This window comes from Tympanuchus pallidicinctus, unplaced genomic scaffold (genome assembly GCF_026119805.1).
Source record: "Tympanuchus pallidicinctus isolate F22 unplaced genomic scaffold, pur_lepc_1.0 scaffold1, whole genome shotgun sequence".
Lineage (NCBI taxonomy): Eukaryota > Metazoa > Chordata > Aves > Galliformes > Phasianidae > Tympanuchus > Tympanuchus pallidicinctus.
The window spans coordinates 89597674-89617763 of record NW_026294618.1 but is presented as its reverse complement, the minus strand read 5'-3'; the positions used below and the strand labels follow the sequence as shown (position 1 = coordinate 89617763).

At 40.3% G+C, this 20090-nt stretch overlaps 1 protein-coding gene across 12 annotated transcripts in view; it reads left to right on the top strand.

The window, feature by feature from the left end:
• ESRRG (estrogen related receptor gamma) overlaps nucleotides 1-20090 on the top strand; it is a 379159-nt gene that overhangs the window by 150679 nt on the left and 208390 nt on the right. For 5 of the 12 annotated variants that reach the window (XM_052690400.1, XM_052690345.1, XM_052690325.1 and 2 more), the window contains one exon: nucleotides 10263-10321. The exons of 6 other annotated variants lie outside the window; for them this stretch is intronic. The gene's annotated coding sequence lies outside the window, so the exon portion shown is untranslated. Of the gene's footprint in view, nucleotides 1-10262; nucleotides 10417-20090 lie in introns of all 12 variants that reach the window. One more of the 12 variants, XM_052690319.1, reaches the window with a different exon arrangement.

The following is a 20090-nucleotide window of genomic DNA, read 5'->3' as shown; positions in this document are numbered from 1 at the left end:
TGAGGGCAAAGCTGGATGCAATTCCCTCCTATAACACTAATTATCAAAATGCATATGATACGAGGAGAGTGTGTGCAGCCTCTACTAGACTGCTGTTGCTGCAGTCTAGCAGAGATGGTGACTGGAAAACCCTACAAACACCCCTATGCCCTGAACCTATTTTAAGTTTTGAACATAAGCATAATCTCTGGCACACACGTACAGTTTTGTGCTGTACAATCACAGTGTGAAAACAGCTATGTGTTTTAGCTGAACTGTGCTTGGTCTGAAATACCCACGTAGTTAGCATTCCTGCCAATTTGGTATGATTGAGACCTTTACTTGAACTGACCTCAGAAGGAATAGAAGACTAATTGAGGCAGCCCTAGTTCTAGCTCTCTAGAGGTGTAAAACACTGCACATGGTATCTGGTGCATGCATAAAAAGGTTTACATAGTGCAAGAGGGCTACAGAAAGGAAGCAACCTTCCCCCTCTCTTTCCTATAATGCTTCAAGAAAAAAGCTATTTTATTCCACTCTTAATGTCTTTGCATAGTAAAATTATAAATAACACTTTTATTATTTTTTTTATTATTAAAAAGAACCAAAACAATGCATAAGGTAAAATTAGGACAGTGCCTGGGTGCCTCAGGGCTGTAATTAAGGCTAACTAGATAGGAAAGAGAATATTCTGTCTCAGATTTATGCTCTGAGGAGGGGATGGGGTGGTGAAGACAAAGTGAAATACAGCAAAAGAAACCCGTAATTCCAATGTATTCAACTTGCCCATCAGAAGAAATGGCATTAATTCAGGTACCCAATTACTGTAATGTGGTTCAGAGCACCTCAATAGGTGTTTCAATCTCAAGCCAGGACTAACATTTGTAATCCTTTAAATGCACTTAAGAAATTGATGTTACAGCCCCACAATCTGTTAGGGGCCTTGCTTCCTGTCTGATTGCAAAGTATCCCACCATTAATTGGATCATCAGGATGTGATCCGCGTCCTGGTCCTCGGATTATGTAAGACTGACTTTGCTTTGACGCGTTGAACCAGAGGCTGCTTTTGCTGGATATTTTGACCCTTAATGTAGATAAGTGGTATTTTTCATCAATCTTAGCTTGCATTAAAAAAGGGAAATGTCAATTCAATGTGGGGCATTTAACTTAATTCAACATCTTTTTAATTTAATACCTTGGAAAAGTTAGTCTGTCTCCGACCTGCTGGAGACTTATGCTGATGGAAGGGTTTGTAGAGTGGGACTGAAGGCAACTCATCCCTACTCTGTGATATGGTCTGATCCCAAAAGCCTTATCATGCTTTGACCCTGTATGAAAAGAAGAAGAAAAAAAAAAAAAAAAGGCCTCTCAATGCTGTTTTGCAGTAATTAGGAGTAAGTTCCTTCAACTTTGGGCTGTTCCCCAGTAACTGTTCTGTACACCTGAGGAAAGAGGCACAAAATTATTTCCATGTTTGCTGCTCTGTTTTCATCTTAGTTTATACAGATTTTTTGTGAATCAGGATACTTTGATTAATTCACATGATGTTTTGGTACTGGAGTAACAGCTAGTTTGGAAATCCTCTGCGTGGACCAAACCTGAAATCCTATTTAAGACAGGAGAGATGTCTCCTAGCAGGAGGAAGCTAAAATAAATGAATAATAATGGTCCCCTTAATAACTATGGGACATGTTGTAGCACCTCTTCAAAAAGATCACTGTTATTTATGAACAGTATGAATCTTTTTTTTCTTTTTTTCCTTGTACCACACCAGAAAATCCCTCCTGTATGTTCTTCTCTTCCCGGTATGGAATGTGTTTGTCCCAGTGGCACTGACAAAGGTTTGGAGGTGACTGCAGTAAAGTATTTCTTGATGAAAATAGTAAGCTTCCTCTTTTTTGGGCATTGCAATGAGCATCAAAGTTATTTGACTCTTTGTATGCCTTGAAAAGTTGTTCATGGCCATGTTTATGACTGCTATAGTGTTGGTCTCCTGCTTGTTAGGAGTGAAGGCAAGGAGAGTAACATATGATTTCATGGCTACAGCTTGTCAGTTCTTGATGTTGTCGTTTTTTTTTTTTTTCAACTTACGTTTAATAATCCTAGATATGGAGATAGATTGAAAATAAGCTAAAAAAAAATCACTGGCAGAACCCAACTTTTTGTGTTTCAGAGGAAAAGCAAATTCTTTTCAACAGTGTCCTGTGGTGGCAGAAATTCGTAAATCCCTTTGCAGATGAAACTTTATGACTTGGGCTTTTCTATTTTATTTTTTTTTATTTTTTTTTTTTTTACTTTGCCAAGATCTCAGTCTGAGTTTTTCCAACTGCCCCTCTCCCTGTTATTATCTCCCTGTTATTATTCTTCAAGACATTCAGAAATAGTGCTGTACTGTGGGCTGGAAGAAATGTCAAGACACAAGATGTCAGTCAATTCTCAAAGGAGAATTGAACCGAAGGGTGGCTCTTGCATTTCTTCTGTTCTCCTGCAGGGTAAGGACGAGCCAAAAGTATAGAACTTAGGAGAAAGAAGTCCATATTTTGAAACAATGAGTTTAAAGAAGATGTCTGGGACTATATCCCCAGATATCTCATCCATACAGATTTTGCAGTAGCTAAGGACGATGCTCAGTGAACCTTTTGGTGATTCAGAGAATGGAGCTGTCTTTGTGTTAATAAGGTTTGGTACATTAGCAGAACACTCAGGTTTGTCTTCTCTGAGGGCTCACAGGATAAATGTGAATGTACAAAAAGGCTTTTGGCCGGAAATACTTTTGTGATCTTAGCATAAATAGGAGGAGAATTGGTCTGGCATTTCACTTGAATTAACTTGTTAGCAACAAATTGTGCATTTGACAAGAGAAGGCCATTTCTGCTGTTGGTTTGGGTCTGCGTAAGGTGTGTTGCTCATACGTAAGTGTCTGACCTTGCCTTTTCTCCTCGTGCTTTCCTCTTGATATGAACTGAATAGGTAGGTAGATATATGTGCTTCTGGTCAGCCAGATTGGCGCTCCAGGTGATACAGTTCTGCACGAGGAAAGTATAACCTTAGGCTTATAGTGCTGGCTGCAGCAGAAGAAATGTGTTTGGTCCCTAAAAGCTGCTTAAACAGCCTCCAGAGTATTGATAGTGGTGGTCTTCTCTCCTTGCATTTGGAAAGTTCCTGGCATAGGAGGATCCTGTCTGCATCAAGAGGGGGCTGCTGAACAATAAATAAGAGCCTTAGCTAGAGATTCCTAGAAAATGATGAGCAGGTTTCAAAAAATAACACCTCTCTACCTAACTTGTTTTATGTTACAGTATTTGAATCTCTCCTTGAAAGTATTTGAACAAGATTTTGAATGTTCTCCTTGAAATTGCATCCACAGAGTAAGAATGGCAGTTTGTGCTGCAGTACTATCTTAATGAACTAATGTGCAAAATGAAGTCCAAAAATATTTACATGCATATTGCCTGTGAGGGTGTGTTACACCTACCTGAACGTACCTGTTTTCACAAGCAATTTGGAAGGAAGCTCACTTGGCCATATTCACGCTTGGTACAAACAGAATCAACTTTCCTGATCAGAGTGAAGTTGTATCCTCTGCCAGCCCCAAATTTATCTCTGAGACTTTCAGATAAACAGTAGTCTCACCCTCTGTTCATTCAACAACGATACAAAGCTCTTTTATGAGGGGAGAAATACAAAGTAACGTAGGTAAGCCTGTAATTACTTTGGCTGTAGAACAAACACGAGGTTTCTTCCTGCTTGTAAGGACCTAACCTTCTGAAGGGAGAGTGGGTTCTGAGATATCTCCAGCACTGTTAATGTTCCTGCAGCAGCTGCCTTTCCAAGCACATCTTATTCAGCACAGGATGCTTCGGAGTTACTCCACTATGTGGAGGGAGAGGCAGTATTTCATAGCCTGTGGCTCTGCCTTTCTGGGCAATTGATTTGGAGACACAGACATTGTCTAGGGTGTTTTGTTTTTTGTTTTCTTTTTTTTGCACGGGGCTGTGCTGTAAGTGCGTCACTTCCCATCTGTTTAATTGGGTGACACTTCTGTGCTGCTTTATCCCCAGATCCCCAGACAGAAAGTTGATCCATGTTTTTGCTACAAGGTTGGAAATTGAAGTTGAGCTTGTGGTGAAGCAGATATATTGGCTTCCCTTGCTTTGAAGACAAATGAAGTCTCATCCATTGCTGCTACACCAGTATGCTGGTGCTGTTTCAGACTGCTTTGGTTTAGGGTCTCAGTTTGCCCTTCCTTCCTAATGGGGTCCCTTGGTGGTGAATGCCATCAGAGTGCAGGATGGATGAGGTGCCCTAAGGACCTGCAGCAGGCTTGCCTTTTAAGCAGTGCCGCGCTGAACTGTGAACTGGGGCTTTCTTGAAGCACTGCACGAGGATATGAATTCAACTCAGGGACAAAAAAGGGAACAAATACCACAGTGTTTGTACAGCAGTGTCTGTCAGTTTGAAAGCGCACGCTACTCAGTGGCAGTATCAATATGCATCTAAAATTTTCTTGTGTTGTCTCAAGTACTTCTCAGGGGCTCTTTGTTCTTTCTCCCTCTGGAATGGGCTGAGAATGGTGGCTGGTGCTCTGCTTCAGCTGCTGTCAGACAGGCTTGCAGATGAATTAATTGCATCCTCACTAATGACCGGTGGCCCCCTTGCTGCCAGGGAAATGACTCCTCTGCCTGTGTGAACCACAGTGGGCCAGCTTCATTTGGTGGGATAACATGCATAGAAATACTAAGTGGAGAAGTTGGCTTTTGGGGTGGGGGTATACTCTTTGGGTCTGTAATCCAGCTTGAGTATGTGAGTTTCTTTCCTTGCATGCAGCACTGTTTCTAGTTCCCAAGTTGCACTCACATTGAACTTTACCTGTGTAGTTTGTTGGATGCTATTACAAAAGAGTAGGACAAGAGTCTCATGCAGTAGAGCAATAGTCATTCTGTTTTGTGTGTTGTAATAGCTCGTGTGTCGGGGTGTGAGGCTGAGCAAGTGTCTCAAACAGCTGATTTGAATTTCAGCATTGAGCCCAGCTGCTCCCCTGCACTCTGCTCAGCAATTTGGGGAGCAGTGGCCTCAGGTAGAGGAATCACTTCTGCTGTGAGGGGTGAGCACTCCCTGCCCTTGTCTTTTCCATTCCAGATTTTCGTTCTCCTTCTTAAAATCTCCTTCTCCCAACTTGTAGTGTGGGAGGACACCTTCCTGTGAGATCTCCAGGAGTGTGCTACATACTCATCAACCTGCTTCTCCTGTTTGATTGTACTGTCTTTTCTGCCTTGTCTTACAAAGCCCATGCTGCCTCGAGTAGCTGTGAATGTACCAGTAAATGTGTGTTACAAGTGAAAAGTGAAACAGAGATGTCTTCACCCAAGACTTGGAAGTGGTAGGAAGTGACCTCTTACACTTCTGTTTTTTTAGATCTTTAAGACCTCAGCCACCCTAAATCTACTGTCCCTATAAAAAGCTGCATTTTAAAAGGCTTTAGGAGGCTTGCTGACCTTGCAACCTACTTTGTGAGGAGTCTGCACCCACAGCTATTAAACAAAATTAATTTCAGCACTTTTAAATTGTTAATCTTGCAAAAGACAACTTGCTTGCTCTCCAGTGATCCCACAGGTCGTCATTCTGTGAGCTGCAAGCCATCACCAGGGTTCACGGCTCTGAACATCATCAGTCTGCTCATGGTCTCCCAAATGCCTTGCAAAATTAATTCCTTTGCCCTCTGCGTTGCCTCCCCCGGCAGCCCTGAGCTCTGGGAACTTGGCGAGCTCTTGGTACATAGTGGCTGTACCTCAGGTTACTCTCTTTTTAAGGTTACTCCATCCTAAATCAGTGCTTCTGCTCCTCAACTCACTGTGATGAACTCTGGGCAGCAGGACATTAATTCAGTAGGAAATGACAGTTTTAATGTTCAGAGCGTTAGCTTTTCTGTTGCAAGGGCGATGCCTCTTGTAAGTTAAGTTTCTCCATCCCCATGGGGCAGATGTTTTACCAGCTGCTAATTTATTTTGTATCCTTTTATGTGTATTTTTTCTGCTTGGGCGTGAAACTTGGAAATGCTGCCTTTTTCCCTTCTCATGGTGATACGTGTGAGCCCACTGGGGGTGGGGGAGGATGTGCATGCTGTATCTGGTATTATCGTGCCTGCTCCTTCTACCTCTTTTGTCTCTGCCACTCAAGCCAATTTCAGCTATCCGCCGCCTCTCATTTGGGATAATAGCCTCTCTTTTTACTGTTGTCTTGTCATGTTTGATTCGGCAGCACAAGGGTTTTAAATTAGCCAAAACGTTTGCATGCTGGGCTTCCTCGGCTGCCACTACCAGTTGTGGATCCACTAAACCACTTGATACTGAAATTGATGATTGCTCGGAAGGAATAAGAAATTGTTGGTGGCTACCGGGAAGATTCATTCATGCCGAGCCCCTTTTAAGCAACACAGGGAGAGGGAGAAAGAGATTTCCTTTATTTCCCCACTGCCTGACTGGTGGCTGCATTGTGCCTGTGCCAGGCTCCTGCTGAGTGATTACAGCCTTGGTAGGCTGTATAGTTCCTGTGATTTCAAAATAAAAACAGAAGGGGAATAAAAACAAACAAAAAAACCCCAACATCCGGAGAAGTAAGATGGGATAAAGCTCTAAGGACTCACAGCTAAATTCTGTAACATAGAATTGTTGCATTTTCACTCATTGGCCACTTTTCTTTTTTTTGCTTTCAGTGCATTCATTTCTCTGACTAGATGTTTCACCCAGCAGAAAACTTGCTGTATTGACCCATTTGGTGACAACCAACCACAGCTGGGTGACAAATGACCTGTCTTCAATGGGCTTGAAATAACTGAGAATACATCCCTGAAACATCCTGCACCCCAAAATGCCTTTTACATGTTTATATTACTGGTTAAAGATGTAGGAAGCCACAGATTATAAGGGAAAAGAGGAAATCAGTGCTTGACCAACTGTCTGTACAGAACTAAACAATGGAAGCCATAGAATTAAATGTGAATGACTAGGCACCATGCTAGGGCTGTGCTTATATTTTACAACTGTAAATAATCACATAAAAAAAGTGAAACATTTATTTTCTCCTTTCTGTTGAGTTTCTTTTTGTCTTTCTTCTGGAATATTCCAGTGCTGCTTTCCTCACCAGTGGGTTATGGAGATAATTGGTAACTCAGGTGGCCGAGTGGTCAGAGAAGGTTTCTGAGAGTCCCACATACAATGGGCCAGATTTCCAAAGACAAATACTACTTGAAAGAGATTAGTAACAGTTGTAATTAAAAAAAAAAAAAAAAGTACCTCTATTAGCCATGGAGGTGAGCTCACAGCCATTAAGAAGTGTGGTTTCAAAATTTACAGTTCATTATATAGTGTCTCAAGCAATACTCTAAATATATCACAGGCAGGGATACGATTGCATGGCATCCAAGCCAACAAAGATGTTCTCATTTGATCTAACATTATTAGTAGTAATATTCTGGCACTTTCTTTCCTGATTACGAAGCTACATGTTCTCTTGCATAAGATGCCCTTTTTCTGCTTACAAAATATATATATTAAAAATCACCTTATAAGTTTGATGTTAGTATATCACTTTATTTCTCCCTCATATGTAATAAATCATGCAGAAATCATGTGAATGACTAAAGCTCTAAAAATACAAGCCTAAAGGGGAATCTCTGGAGGCCAGCAATGGAGTGCTGCTGTGCAAGGCTGGTGCCGTGGGTTTCTGTTTTTTGCCAATTAACAGCAGATTGAGAAGTCGGGCGATGGGTTTTAGTCCTGTTATCTGTCTCTAACTGCCCTGCTGCTCAGAATTGCTGATTTCTCTGTGAAATCATGGCAGATGTGTTACTGGAAAACGTATTGGTTGAGTAGCTGGTGAGAGAGTTAATGCAGAGGATAATAAGTAGCTAAGGCTGTGTCCTCCAGCAGACTTTGATGTGTTTTGATAATATATGGGATGGGTCAATCTGCCCTATTAGCAAATGTAGCCAGTTTATGCTCTACATACAAACTAGAGATTTGATAAAGCACTAAATTAGTTTTCACAAGGTATTAGATGTTAGATACTTAATGGGATCATCATGCTTTTGCTACACTTGGTTAAAATGCGTTCTGTAACAGAAGCATGAGGCAGCATGACATTTCACCAGGAGAGGAAGCGTGTCTTGTGACTGAATCACGAGCCTGGGAATTATGAAGTCCAGACATTGCTTGGCTTCTCACTTACCCTCTGTGATTTACCAGAGTTTTCTCTTCTTGCATCTGTAGAATAGGACTGTGTCCTTTCTTTTTCCCTCTGCCTCCTTGTGAGGCTTAAGCCATCAATACTTGTGGAGTGACTTTTTTGGGGAAGGGAGGGGAGTTGTGTGTTTTATTTGTTCTGTTGTTTTGCTTATCCTTGGATGCAAAGTGTTATAAGGTGCAAGTAATCATAATTCTATGAAGTGCTTCTGCTGTAAGACTAATACCAGCCGCCTCAGAAGGCATTGGGGAATTCCCTAAACTTAGCAGCAGAGGATTTTCAGGTTTGGATACATTGAAGCAAACTTGAATAAGAAATCTTAGCAAAGCATGAAAGAAGTTAAAGGTTTTTCTTTGTTGTGCTGCCCAGCTACATCTTGCAGTTGATCTGTACCAGTTCTTATAAGGTGAGGTAACTAATACCCATAGTTCAGTGAGGCCAGAGCCAAAAATCCCTTGGTAAGATACAACACATGAGGATAATGCCCTTCCTGATGCATAGTTGCATCCATTTTACCAGTGGGGAATTCAGCAAGCGACCTTCCTGTAACAGTGGTCAGTCTGAAATAGGTCTTGTCTGAGTGCTCCCATCATCAGTGCTTCAGTCCCTTCAGGTAGGCTGCTGCTTCAGTTAGCTGATGCCAATCTCATTAGCTTATTTCTTTGCTATCAAATAAAGGAATATAAAGGATATAAAGCAGCAAAATGACTTTTTTAGTTCTCTGTTGTCTGTCTAGTTAAATATAAACCTTAAACTGCTGACAGGAGTGTTAGTTCATAGCTAACCAGAAAACTGTGCTTTAAAATCCATTCAGCATTTGATATTTGTCATAAACATATGTTTTAAGTCTAATTTTTGGTTATAATTACTTTTCTAAGGGTTTACAGCTATTCTTAATTACATTGGCAGTGCATACTTTTGTTTTCTCTTAACTACTCACAAAATAGTCAGTCCCAAGTGAGCAGACTTCATGTTCCTCCCAACCCCAGAGATACGTGGCCTTTCTGTGAAATGCCATGAGTGCCACACATATCCTTCCCCCAGCGCCCCCTCCCCCCCCAGTCTTAAAGCACAGAAGCTGCATCCCAATATAGATCACAGTGGAAAATGACTCAAAATTACATGACGGCTTCTCCCTCATTTTGCCCCCTCTTCCTCTTCTCAGCCTGTTTCCCAATGGGCTGTGGTAAGAGGTGTATGGTATACGGCAATATTTTAGTTCACTATTGCTAATAATCCCTCTGCGTGTTTCATTAGTGCCTTACTTATGGGATTGCAAGAGGGCACCTGTGGTGCAGCCTCTGTTCCAGGGACTGATGTGATTTTTGGTCCTGGAGTCCCATTCCCAGCTGAGTGATGCTTTGAGCTCAGGCCCTGCATTTTAGAGCAGAGTTTGGGGAGAGCATGAACTGGGATGCTGACATAGACAGGGCTGGCTACAAGTCCTTCCCTTGTAACATCCCATGAGGCTGCACTTTGGTGGGCTGTGCTTTCCCTAATAAATTCATTTTTGAAGCCACTTGTTAGTCAGGCGCTGTGCTCTCTAACTACAACAAGGGCCCTATGTCTTGGGCATAAATTACTCTTGTGTGCCACTGTCTGAGCAGCCCCCCAGTTATGGATTACTTTGTTCTCGACTTGACAGGAACATAATTAGAGCTGTTGATGAAATCTACCAAATTGTTCCTCCGTGGCCTCAATGGTCAGGAAATTTGGCTGAGTCGTATTTGTCACCGACGTAAAGGCTCTAAACACTTCATATTAACTATGTTATTAATGTGCCCTCTAATCTGTCTGTGAATTGGTAACACTTGGAGTGAGCTTGTTCTCTAATAGCACCTGGTGATGAATACATTGGAATGCTGCTAAAAAGTTTCTGGAGGGTAAAAAAAGGAAATGTTAATAAAAAGTGACTATTGCTAGGCTGTTTCTTTTTATGTGTGTGTATCTTTGTTATGCATATTTTTTTGTTTGTTTGTTTGCTTGCATTTAATGGAGATTCATTTAAGCTCTACATTGACAGACCCTTTTTTGTTCTATAGGATTTGCTGACATTTTGGCTGTTTCATTGCCAGAGGAGGCTTTGTGTGTCCCAAAGGAAGTGAGTGATCTGGCCATAACAAATCCTGCCAAAATATTTTAACACCGTTACGATTTTCTAGTGCAATGCGTAGTGAATGTGACTAGAAAAGGATGGTGAGTGATGAAGGGGATCTGCGCCCTCTCCTGTGCGCTGCTCTGGCAGAATGCACAGGCAGGAGTTGGGGTGGTGGGAGACCATGGCCAGCAGCGTGCTGCTCACCTCTCTGGTGTTCGGCTTTGGAGAGAATAAGTGTGAACTGCTGTTTTATGCCAGCCTGTCCAATCTGGGTCCTGTTTCTGAACTTTTCTAGAGCCCAGGGTGGTTGGATGGGGGGGTTGGGGGGTTTAGTAGTTTGTGCTAAGTAATTGTGTTTTGAGCAGCTGTGATTGTGCAGTACATTTAAAATAAGAAAATGTGCTGTGTGCTTGCAGATCATAGAATGGCTTATGTTGGGAAGGACCTTAAAGCTCACTCAATTCCACCTCCCCAGCTCTGGCTGCCCAGGGCCCCATCCCACCTGGCCTTGAGCATCTCCAGGGATGGGGCACCACAGCTTCTTTGGGCAGGTGTGCCACTGCCTCACTGTCCTCTGAGTAAAGAAAGGTGAGAAAGATCATGGTGGCTGCCTCTCCTAGAGGGTGACAAACCACTATCTGGTACAACAAAAACTGTCTCCTACAGAGCAATGGGCAATGCATGAGTTATAAGAACTTTGGGGTGGTTCTTAACAACGTGAACAACTGTGTTTGGGTAAAGTGCTAATGCACAAAAATGCTGAATTAAGAATTTTCATCTGTAGCATTCAGGGGATGTCAATTCTGACAACACAATTTTTAGACCTGGCAATGTGGGAAAACACTGTTAGATCCTCGGTATATTGTCTGAACAAGCAAATTATCTTATATCTTAGTGTAGTCACTTATATCAAATTTAGTAAACTCTAGCAAAAAAAGATTAAAAAAAAAAAAACAAACCAATAACCAACACGCAAAAAAAAAACACTGCCTGTCTAAAGTTAGTATTTAGTACACAATTTAAAACATAAAACCTTGAAGCAGTTGAAAATGATGGCTGCTATCTTGCAGTCAGTGTTTTGTGCCCGATGTGCATCACACTGGATCAATCCTACATGGTGATGTTCTTATAGGATAAGCTCCCTTTTCTTTGGTTGTTCTGAATTCATGTACATAAGAATAAGAGAAGCAGTCAAGCACTTCTACCAGCAAGTTTTGCTGAGGGAGAGAAAGCAAATGAAAAATAGAAAAGTTGAGAAGGGCTGCAGCTTTGGAAGCTGTTCAACATGTGCCAATTTTTTCCACCCTTACCAAAGGGTCTGCCCTTACCAAGCTGCTTGTAAGCCTGACCCATGTTGTCATATGCTCTCAGACTAACATAGGTATCTTCCAGTCTCTTACTGTTGATTTTTTTTCTTCCCATCCTGATGTTTCTCTTTTTGTCTTTGAATGCGGAGCAGAGCTACATGTTATAGAATTGCAGAGTTGTTTGAGTTGGAATGGACTCTTAAATATTGTCTAGTCCAACTCCTTGTAAGTGTCCTCAATGAACAGGACCACCTACATCAGATCAGGTTGCTCAGAGCCCCATCCAGCCTGAGCTTGAATGTTTCCAGAGATGAGGCATCTACCACCACTCCAGTCAACATGTGCCAGTGCCTCACCACCCTGATTGCAAAAACTTCTTTCTTGTATCTAATCTAAATCTTCCCTCCTTTAGTTTAAAACCATGTCCCCTTGTCCTGTCACAACAGACTGCTAAAAATTTGTCCCCCTTTTTATTTTTAATAGTCCCTCCTTAGATACTGAAAGGTTCCAATGCTCATCTCCAAAGCTGTTGTCCATTTTTTTTGCTGGGCTTACTCCAATGCCACTCCCACACAGTACCATTCTCAGGGGCAGTGATGCTGCTACCAACACGAGGAAAGCTTTAACCTGGTAGTTAGGGCTCACTTTGAGAGCTCAGCCTATGATCTTAACATTCATTAAAAAAATGGGAATCTAGTTCTTAACTTTCTCATGCAAATCAATCTATTTCTAGTAATGAGCAATTTAAGTTTTTTTTTTTAAATATGTAGTTGCCATCTCTGGAAATCAGGATCAGAATTTAGGATGCTCAAATTAGGTGTTAGTGCATATAGACACTCTGTTGATGACTCTATTATTAGAACAAAGTAGACCAGTACTTTCCCTGTGCCTGGTTGTTTTTTTTTCCCCACTGTTTTTATCTTTTCTCTTTGAGTTCATTTTGTCTGAGTTTTTCTCCTTCAGTTTTGCCCTTTAATTCATTTCTACCAAAACCATGGGGTCATGGATGGCTTTCTAAATAATTACATCATGTTACTTGCAGTGTGTTGAAAACTGAATTACACTTTCTTTTGTTGTAGCCATGTTTTTATCACTGTTCTAAGATAGCATTTTATTTGGGATATTTGTACCCAAAAGTGTGCTATATTGCTTTTCTAGTTGGACTTGATCTTTCAAATATGCATTCACTAATAAGAATTGTTCTTTAAATAAGTGAACGCTGTATTACTAACAATAAAAAAAATACTAGTTTCTATTTATTTTCAGTTTCCTGTCAGAGCATTGTGATGTGTACTCAGTATGTCCAAATCCAACTTGCTTCACATAGTAGACCAAAGTGTATCTTGAACAGAGCAACCAAGAATAACCTTAATTCTAGTTTCACTTTCTGATTAAGATTAGGGAGCAGAAATAGTTCTATAGAAAAACTCCTACCTGGGGGGATGAGGGGAAGATAATATCAGAAAACTGGGCTCTGGAATATTAATTTGATTAAAGCTGTGTGTTCTTCAGCGTCAACTGTGGAGATCATGTGCTAGTAGACACCTGAGCTTAAAATCAGGATTCTTGAGAAATTATAAGAAACAGACATATTACTTCATAAACTTTGAGAAAGGTTGTTTTCTTTCTCAGCTGTTTTATTTATTAAAATCTATTTATAAAATAAAGGGTATTTCAATGAAATTTCAAAGCTGTTTCCTTCAGGAACTGCATCTAGACTGAAGATTTATCACTGAGTAGTTCATATGTTCAACTGCATCTCACCTGCGCTGTTGTTTGGTTTTTTTATTTCTAGTAAAATAGATTTTGAGGGATCTTTGTTACCAGTCTGGCTAGTGCAAATCTTTTAATAGGCTGTGCCACCAAACTCACTCAATGTGCGTACACTCATGCAGGTGTGTGCACAAGGAAACACTCTCCAGGCACACACTCCTGCACTGTACAGACATGCGCTATAAGTTGAGTGCAAAACAAATTAAAAAAAAAAAAGTTAAATTACGGCAGGATTTTAGCCTGCTGCTGGATGGAAGGGCTTGCTTTAAGTGCAGCATTCATGGTTCTCAGTGCAAACTTAGGGCTTGAGATGATCTGGTGTGTACTGGTGGTTTTATCCTTCTGAAAATTGCCACTGACCTGTCCTCAAGACACATAAATCCTTACTGAGTGCAGCTGCTCAGGTACAGCAAACCGGATTTGGCAGAGAGTCCAGCTATGAAGCTGTGTGGTACTTGACCTACATGAAGTCATAATGTTTCAAAGAAAAAAATACTGTTTAAACCAACAGAATACTAATTATGACCATTTCTTTGGATGCTGGTTTCTCAGCGGAAATGTATATGGACATCAGATCATCTTTTGGCTAAGGAATGAGCACTCTAATTGTATATAATGCAGTAGCTAAGAAGGGTTTCTCAAGTGTGAAGACCAAAAAGACGGACCTCAAACTGACTCTACTACAGGGCTGCTCACCAGAGGAATGCTTCTGCTCAGTGTTTTACTGAGAGTAGCGAGCTATTCCCACAGTGTTATTCACCTCTTGGGAGTTATTCAGAGAGTGCATGGTAGATGTATTCCATCATTGATGCTTTGTTGCCTGTGGGTAGCAAGGAGCTGAAAGGGAAGTTCTTTCAGATGGAGAAATCGTACTTAACAGGACAAATGAGAGAGAGAATAATGTTCTGGTTTCAGCTTCAGAAACAGCTTTCTGAAGACTACTGTGGGCCCAGGGTGCTCATCCAGGAAAACTTGAAGCAGTTCTGTTTAAACAAAAATAAATAAAAAGGGAGTGTGCAATTGCTTACCCCTCTCACTGTGTGGGAGCATGAGGTAGAGCTGAGGCTGAGATAAGAGTCTGCTGTTTCTCCTCATGAAGAGACTGTAAATTCAAGTTTGCAAAGATATTAAGATTTACTAAGTAAAGTCATACTTGTCAATAGCTCCTCTTGCTAGATATTTAAAGTTCAAGTGCTTGTTTGCTTTGGTTAAGTGCTCTGAAGTACTTTAAAGCATTAGCCCATTTATATAAACAAATAGAGAAACTCACTGATAGTCTTCTCAGAGTGTGTTACCCAATATTTGGTTATACTTCCTTGGGTCTGGAAAAGGATTATACTAGCAACTTCTGATATGTGTGTCTTTGTTAATGAAGTATGATATTGGATCACTTGAACAGTCATTGTCTATGTTGTACACAACCGTGAAGAAATAAAGGGAGTTAGTAACTCAGAAAGAGATTTATAGAGAGATTTATCCTGAACTTAAGTATGACATAAAGAGAGGAAAAAGCTGGAAGCCTCATTTTCTTTTTGAGTATTTGCAATAGAGAACTACTGCTATACTTTGTAGTTTTCGTCCTTCTGCTCTGCTGCCCTCTTAAAGAATCTCTTCTGGTGCAGGGGTTGTGCAGCCAAACTGGACCCCAAACCATAGGAAAATCCTGGTCACATATGCATGGACATTCCCAAAAAGAAGAGAAGCACCAATATTGAAAAAGGGATTGTGAAGGTGTTTATATGCTTCCTACATTTTTCCTTGCTAGATCTGTAGTGCTTCCCAGCTAGCTGCACTCATGTTGGCAGCTGTTCCATAGTGACAGTGCTCTTCTGTAGGAACTGTGGCCTTGTGATCCATCTGTGGCACTGGAAGACTTAGAACATCTATGCCCAACCTGCTAGATTTGTTTTGTTGTGCTTTACTTTTATGTTTTAATGAAAAATAGACTTTTTTTGGTATTTTTATAGCTAACTCCTTCAGCCTAAGACAATTCCTCTTCACTCGTTGTGGCTCAGTCAAGCCAAAAGGCCAACACCTTTGATACATAAAGAAATGAGTATACTGTATACAGATTCAATTGTATAAAAATAAGCATTGTTTGGAAGAATCACTGGACAGAAGTTATCCAGTACAGTCAAGGCAGTTTAGTTCCAGAAGCAAAGGTAAAGTGAATGCTAGCAGCATATATTCTCCAGAAGTACATCATAAAGTCAGTGTGGAAATGTAGCTGGGTGCTGACTTCAGGCTAAAATAGCATCTGTTTTTAAGGAAAAGAATACTTTGTCCTAATAATTTTGACCTGTGTGTTTTCTGTGTTCCTCATACACTGCCTGTGAGATTCAGCAGGTAGTACAAGCAAGTGGATTTAGAGCTGTTGCTAATTTAAGCTGCACTTGATAAAACACAAGTTTGAGGTATCTTACAAATCAGTGAATGTGGCATAGTTTGAAGATTGCTTTTGTCAAGTTTGATTAGCTCAAAGAGAAACCTTTTCTAAATATTGGTTGTGAGATTAATCAGGCATTGTAAGACCTTGAGTTATTCCTCATCACAGGAAAACACATTAGTGTATTATCTTGTCTGATGGCAGGGAAAATGTAACTTTTGAGGATTTAAAATTTATGCTTTAAAGATTGGACCAAAGTGAAAACTTCAAGGCCACTTTTTTTTTTTTAGCAACTGAATTGTTATTTTCCCTATTACACTTCACTTTCCTTGTGGTGTATTCCCATATTACAAGCTGATAGTACCAACATCATTACAATGAAGGATGTTCTCATTATTGACTCCATTCTCAGTTAATTATAAGTTTGTCGTGTTTTAATGAGTAGGATTAAACTTTCATATTCCAAATATATGTCTCATGTTGCTTGCTTAGAAGCTTTCTAAAGGAGGTGGTTGAGACATTTATCTGGAGAGTGTGAACAAGGAGTAGTTTGTTTCCTTACGCTAAGAAGTGGTTACAGTTTTTACAGATATGAGCAGAAGCAGCTTAATAGCTCTGTTTTGGAACAGACTTCTAAAATTTGGGCAAAAGCATTCTTGATCTTTTCTAGTTTTTGGACACAGGCAAAAGCTTCCTGCACTAAAATGAAGACTCACTTGGACTGGTGTTATGTCCTGTTAATACAGGGTAGCAGAAGGAAGAATAGCCATGTGTATTTTAAGCATACTGTAATTTTCAGAGGTTGTACTTTACTCCCCTTTAATACATCTCTACCTCCTTCTACAGCCTTATTTAAAGAAAAAAGTGGTATTTTGCATCCTTATTTATTTGCCTCTCTTTTAAATATGGTAAGCTTGCAGCAAAGCCACAACCCCTCATAGTTTTCAGATTCAGATTTTGTTCAATGTGTCTCTGCAGAGCATTTATCAGTCTTTCTCTCCCAAATTCATTTCATTAATAGGCACTGATTTTTTTTAATCATATTTTCTGATGCTTGTTCACCTTCTGTTTCCTCTCACAACTCCTTGCTCACGAGTACAGATCAAATACTCTCTCAGAATGCTTGTTCTTTTGTTTCTGTGCCTGTAAAATACCTAAGCAGGGTGGGTATGTTCTAGTCCTGGTATTGTTGGAGTGTTCCTGCTGAGCTCAGTATGGGTGTTTAGTTGTTGTCTTTTTTTTTTTTTTTTCCCTCCCCAAATCTGCCAGTAATAGGTGCATGTTGCTTACAGGTATGTGATAATAAGCACAGACCCTCGTAAGTAGATGTTTCTCATAATACAGGCAAATCCTGGTTTTGTGGATGCATAAATCACAGCAGGCTCTTACCAAAGAGAGCATATTCCTTACAAAAAATAAAAGCCTTCATTAACTGTTTTATATTGCTTGTTTAATGGATATGAAATTAAAACAACAACCTTGCCATTTGAATAGCAATGTCAGCTAATACCACGTGAGCATGATTTGAAGGGGATTGGATTAGCTTCCCCCTTGCCAGGCCCTGACATGAAGTCCTGGACAGTAGCTGACACCTGAGGCCAAACGCAGCCCTTCTTGATCCCAAGCTTTGAACATCACTTTGGCGAGGCGTGAATTTTTTCATATTGCTGTGTGTGGCTCAGTTGTGGCTTTTGCACCACTTGAAAGTAATTCAGTAGGCTCCTGCATGGCAATGGGAGCTTTATCCTCCACCCTCCCCCAATGTCGTCCATCCTCACGCATATTTCCTACGTGTATCACTATTATCATCAGCATCTGTCTTTTAACTGATGATTTATTCGTCTCCCTTTGTACAATGCTAGATCTAAAATTACCTCTGTCTAGAGATAAATGCATGATCTCAAAGATTTAATACTGGTTTCAAAATTTTATTACCAATAACTAAATATGAAATTGCTCTGAATTAACCAGTAATTATTTAGAATGAAGAAAGAAAGAGTTAAAAAAAAAAAATAAATAAAATTAAATATCTTTCCCAGTCAAGCTAGACCTCCTCCTTCGAACAATGCTGTTGCAGGGAGGTTTCAATGGTATGAATAAATGTATTTCTTTTAACACTTTTGTTTAAAATGCTATTGTTTCATCTGAGGTGTGAGGAAATGTGCTAACCTTGTCAATGTGGGTGCAGTAGAGCAGAAATGATAACTGTATATACTTTTAACAAAAATACAGTGCGTGTATGTGTGCGTGTGTGTGAGAGAAAGAGAGAGACAACTTATTTAAATCCTGAATACAGTCAGACCTCATATGCATTGTTAAAAAAAAAAAAAAAAGCCCTAAAGAATTGCATATGGATTAGGGGGATGAATATTCTATTATTTCAGTCTGTTCTGCTGATCTTCTTATTGTGACTTTGCGCTTCAGAAATCTGCCAGGAATTTGGCTTTGCTGTACTAGGCAGTAATTTTAAATGTGTATCAAGCACTTGATAGTGTATGATTTGCGTGCTGTTGCATTCCCATTCCCTAAATTTTCCACCAATTTATTACTTTTTTCATACTGTTTTAATATTTCAGGATGATGAATATATACAGCATCATTAAAGGTAAATAAAAAATGCATGAAATTAAAAAATGGAATATTAGATGTTTCTTTGCTGTAATCCCTAGGTCCAATAGGAATGAAATGTCTCTGTTCTGTCAAGTAATCCCTAAACATGATTAGGGACCTTGTAGTTTCCACATAGCCCACATAATATTTGTATCGTATAAGCCTATTTATGTAAGGTTTGAGTAAAAGTTGTTATTAGAAGACCTATAAACCTATTTTACAATTCAAGAAGATATTCTTGCCTCTTAATCTCTCTACTTTTATTATTTTGCTGGAGTTGATGGCAATACGTCCTTAATTCATTTTTCAGTATTCTGTTACATCTTTTGGATACTTATGCCGTGCATTAACGATCCCAGTGTAATGTGTTTTAAGGCAGAGAACTGAGTTCAATAGTTCATCTACTTGTGTAGCCTTTCTTGCAATCTGAGTTGGAAGGGACATGCACTTCAGTTGAGGCCCTTCCTTTGACATCTAGGTCTAATCTGAACAGGAGATCAGGAGATGTAGGGGATGTTCTTCTGATTTTGGGGAAGAGGAGGTGGAAAGAACAAGAGAGAGGGGGATAATTTTCTGTTTAATTCGTGTTATATCAGTAATGTTGGATGCTCTGGCAGCAACTCAGGATGTTTTGGAAGTCAGCTTCTGATTTGACTGCTCAGTAGGACAGCTATAGGATAAGAAGGCTACAAAGAAGGAAAACATGGGGAAAGTTATGAGTGGTGAACAAGAAGAGAGAGACTGTGGGTGTTGATGTTATTCTGGTAACTGCTGATGCAGGAGATGTCACAACCCAGGACCTCCTGTCCCTCTGTGGCTTCATTCTGAGCAGGAGGCTGCTGTGGACCCATCTCATAAGCTGCTGGGCTGAGCACGTCACTGTTAGGGGTGCTCCAGCTTCATGGTAACAAAAGAAGGAGCAATAATGACTTGAATAAAAACAGTAACTTCTGTGGTTTGAACAGGCCTTTGCAAGAGAAATATTTTCAAACGATATCTGGGGTCAGTTGTGGTAATCTGATGTTTCCCATGAGGAAATTTGAGACTATATAAACCTTGGGATACCTGCTCAAAAACCCCTGTAGAAATACATCTATACTTCTCTGACATTGCACTGAAATGTTACTCTTATTTCATTTTTTAGCTGTTAGGGTGGCATTTTAGCAATAGCTCTATTCTTGTATTTATGAACTGAGAGAAGCAAAACTGCTCACTGCTGAGCCCAGGGATCCTCTTCCAGGAAAACTGAGATCAATAACTGTTATCAAGCCTACATTTATAGGGAGTGTTAAATGACCACAAAGTCCTGATGTTCATCAATTAATACGATGTGCTTATTACTGTGCTGTGCCCCCCTCCTTCCCAACCCAACCTGCTGTAGTCAGAACTTTTGATCTTTGCTATCATTTTAAGCAGTCACTTTCAGTTATCAGCATTTCCTTATAACTGGAGATCCTGTATTGGTGCCAGTAAGTGAAAGGCAGGTGATGCTTTTCCTTGCCAGCCTGCTCCTTCCCGCTGCCAACGGAAGGTAGGAATGCCATGCTGAAGCTCAAGGCTCATTTTGGAAACAAGGAGCTGCAAGCACTTTACTATTCAGCAACAAGGCACGCTGCAGTCAAAAAGGTGCAAAGCCTTGAAAGTGAAAATAAAAGCCTTATGCACAGGCTCATTTTCAGATGCCTTTATTGCCTCA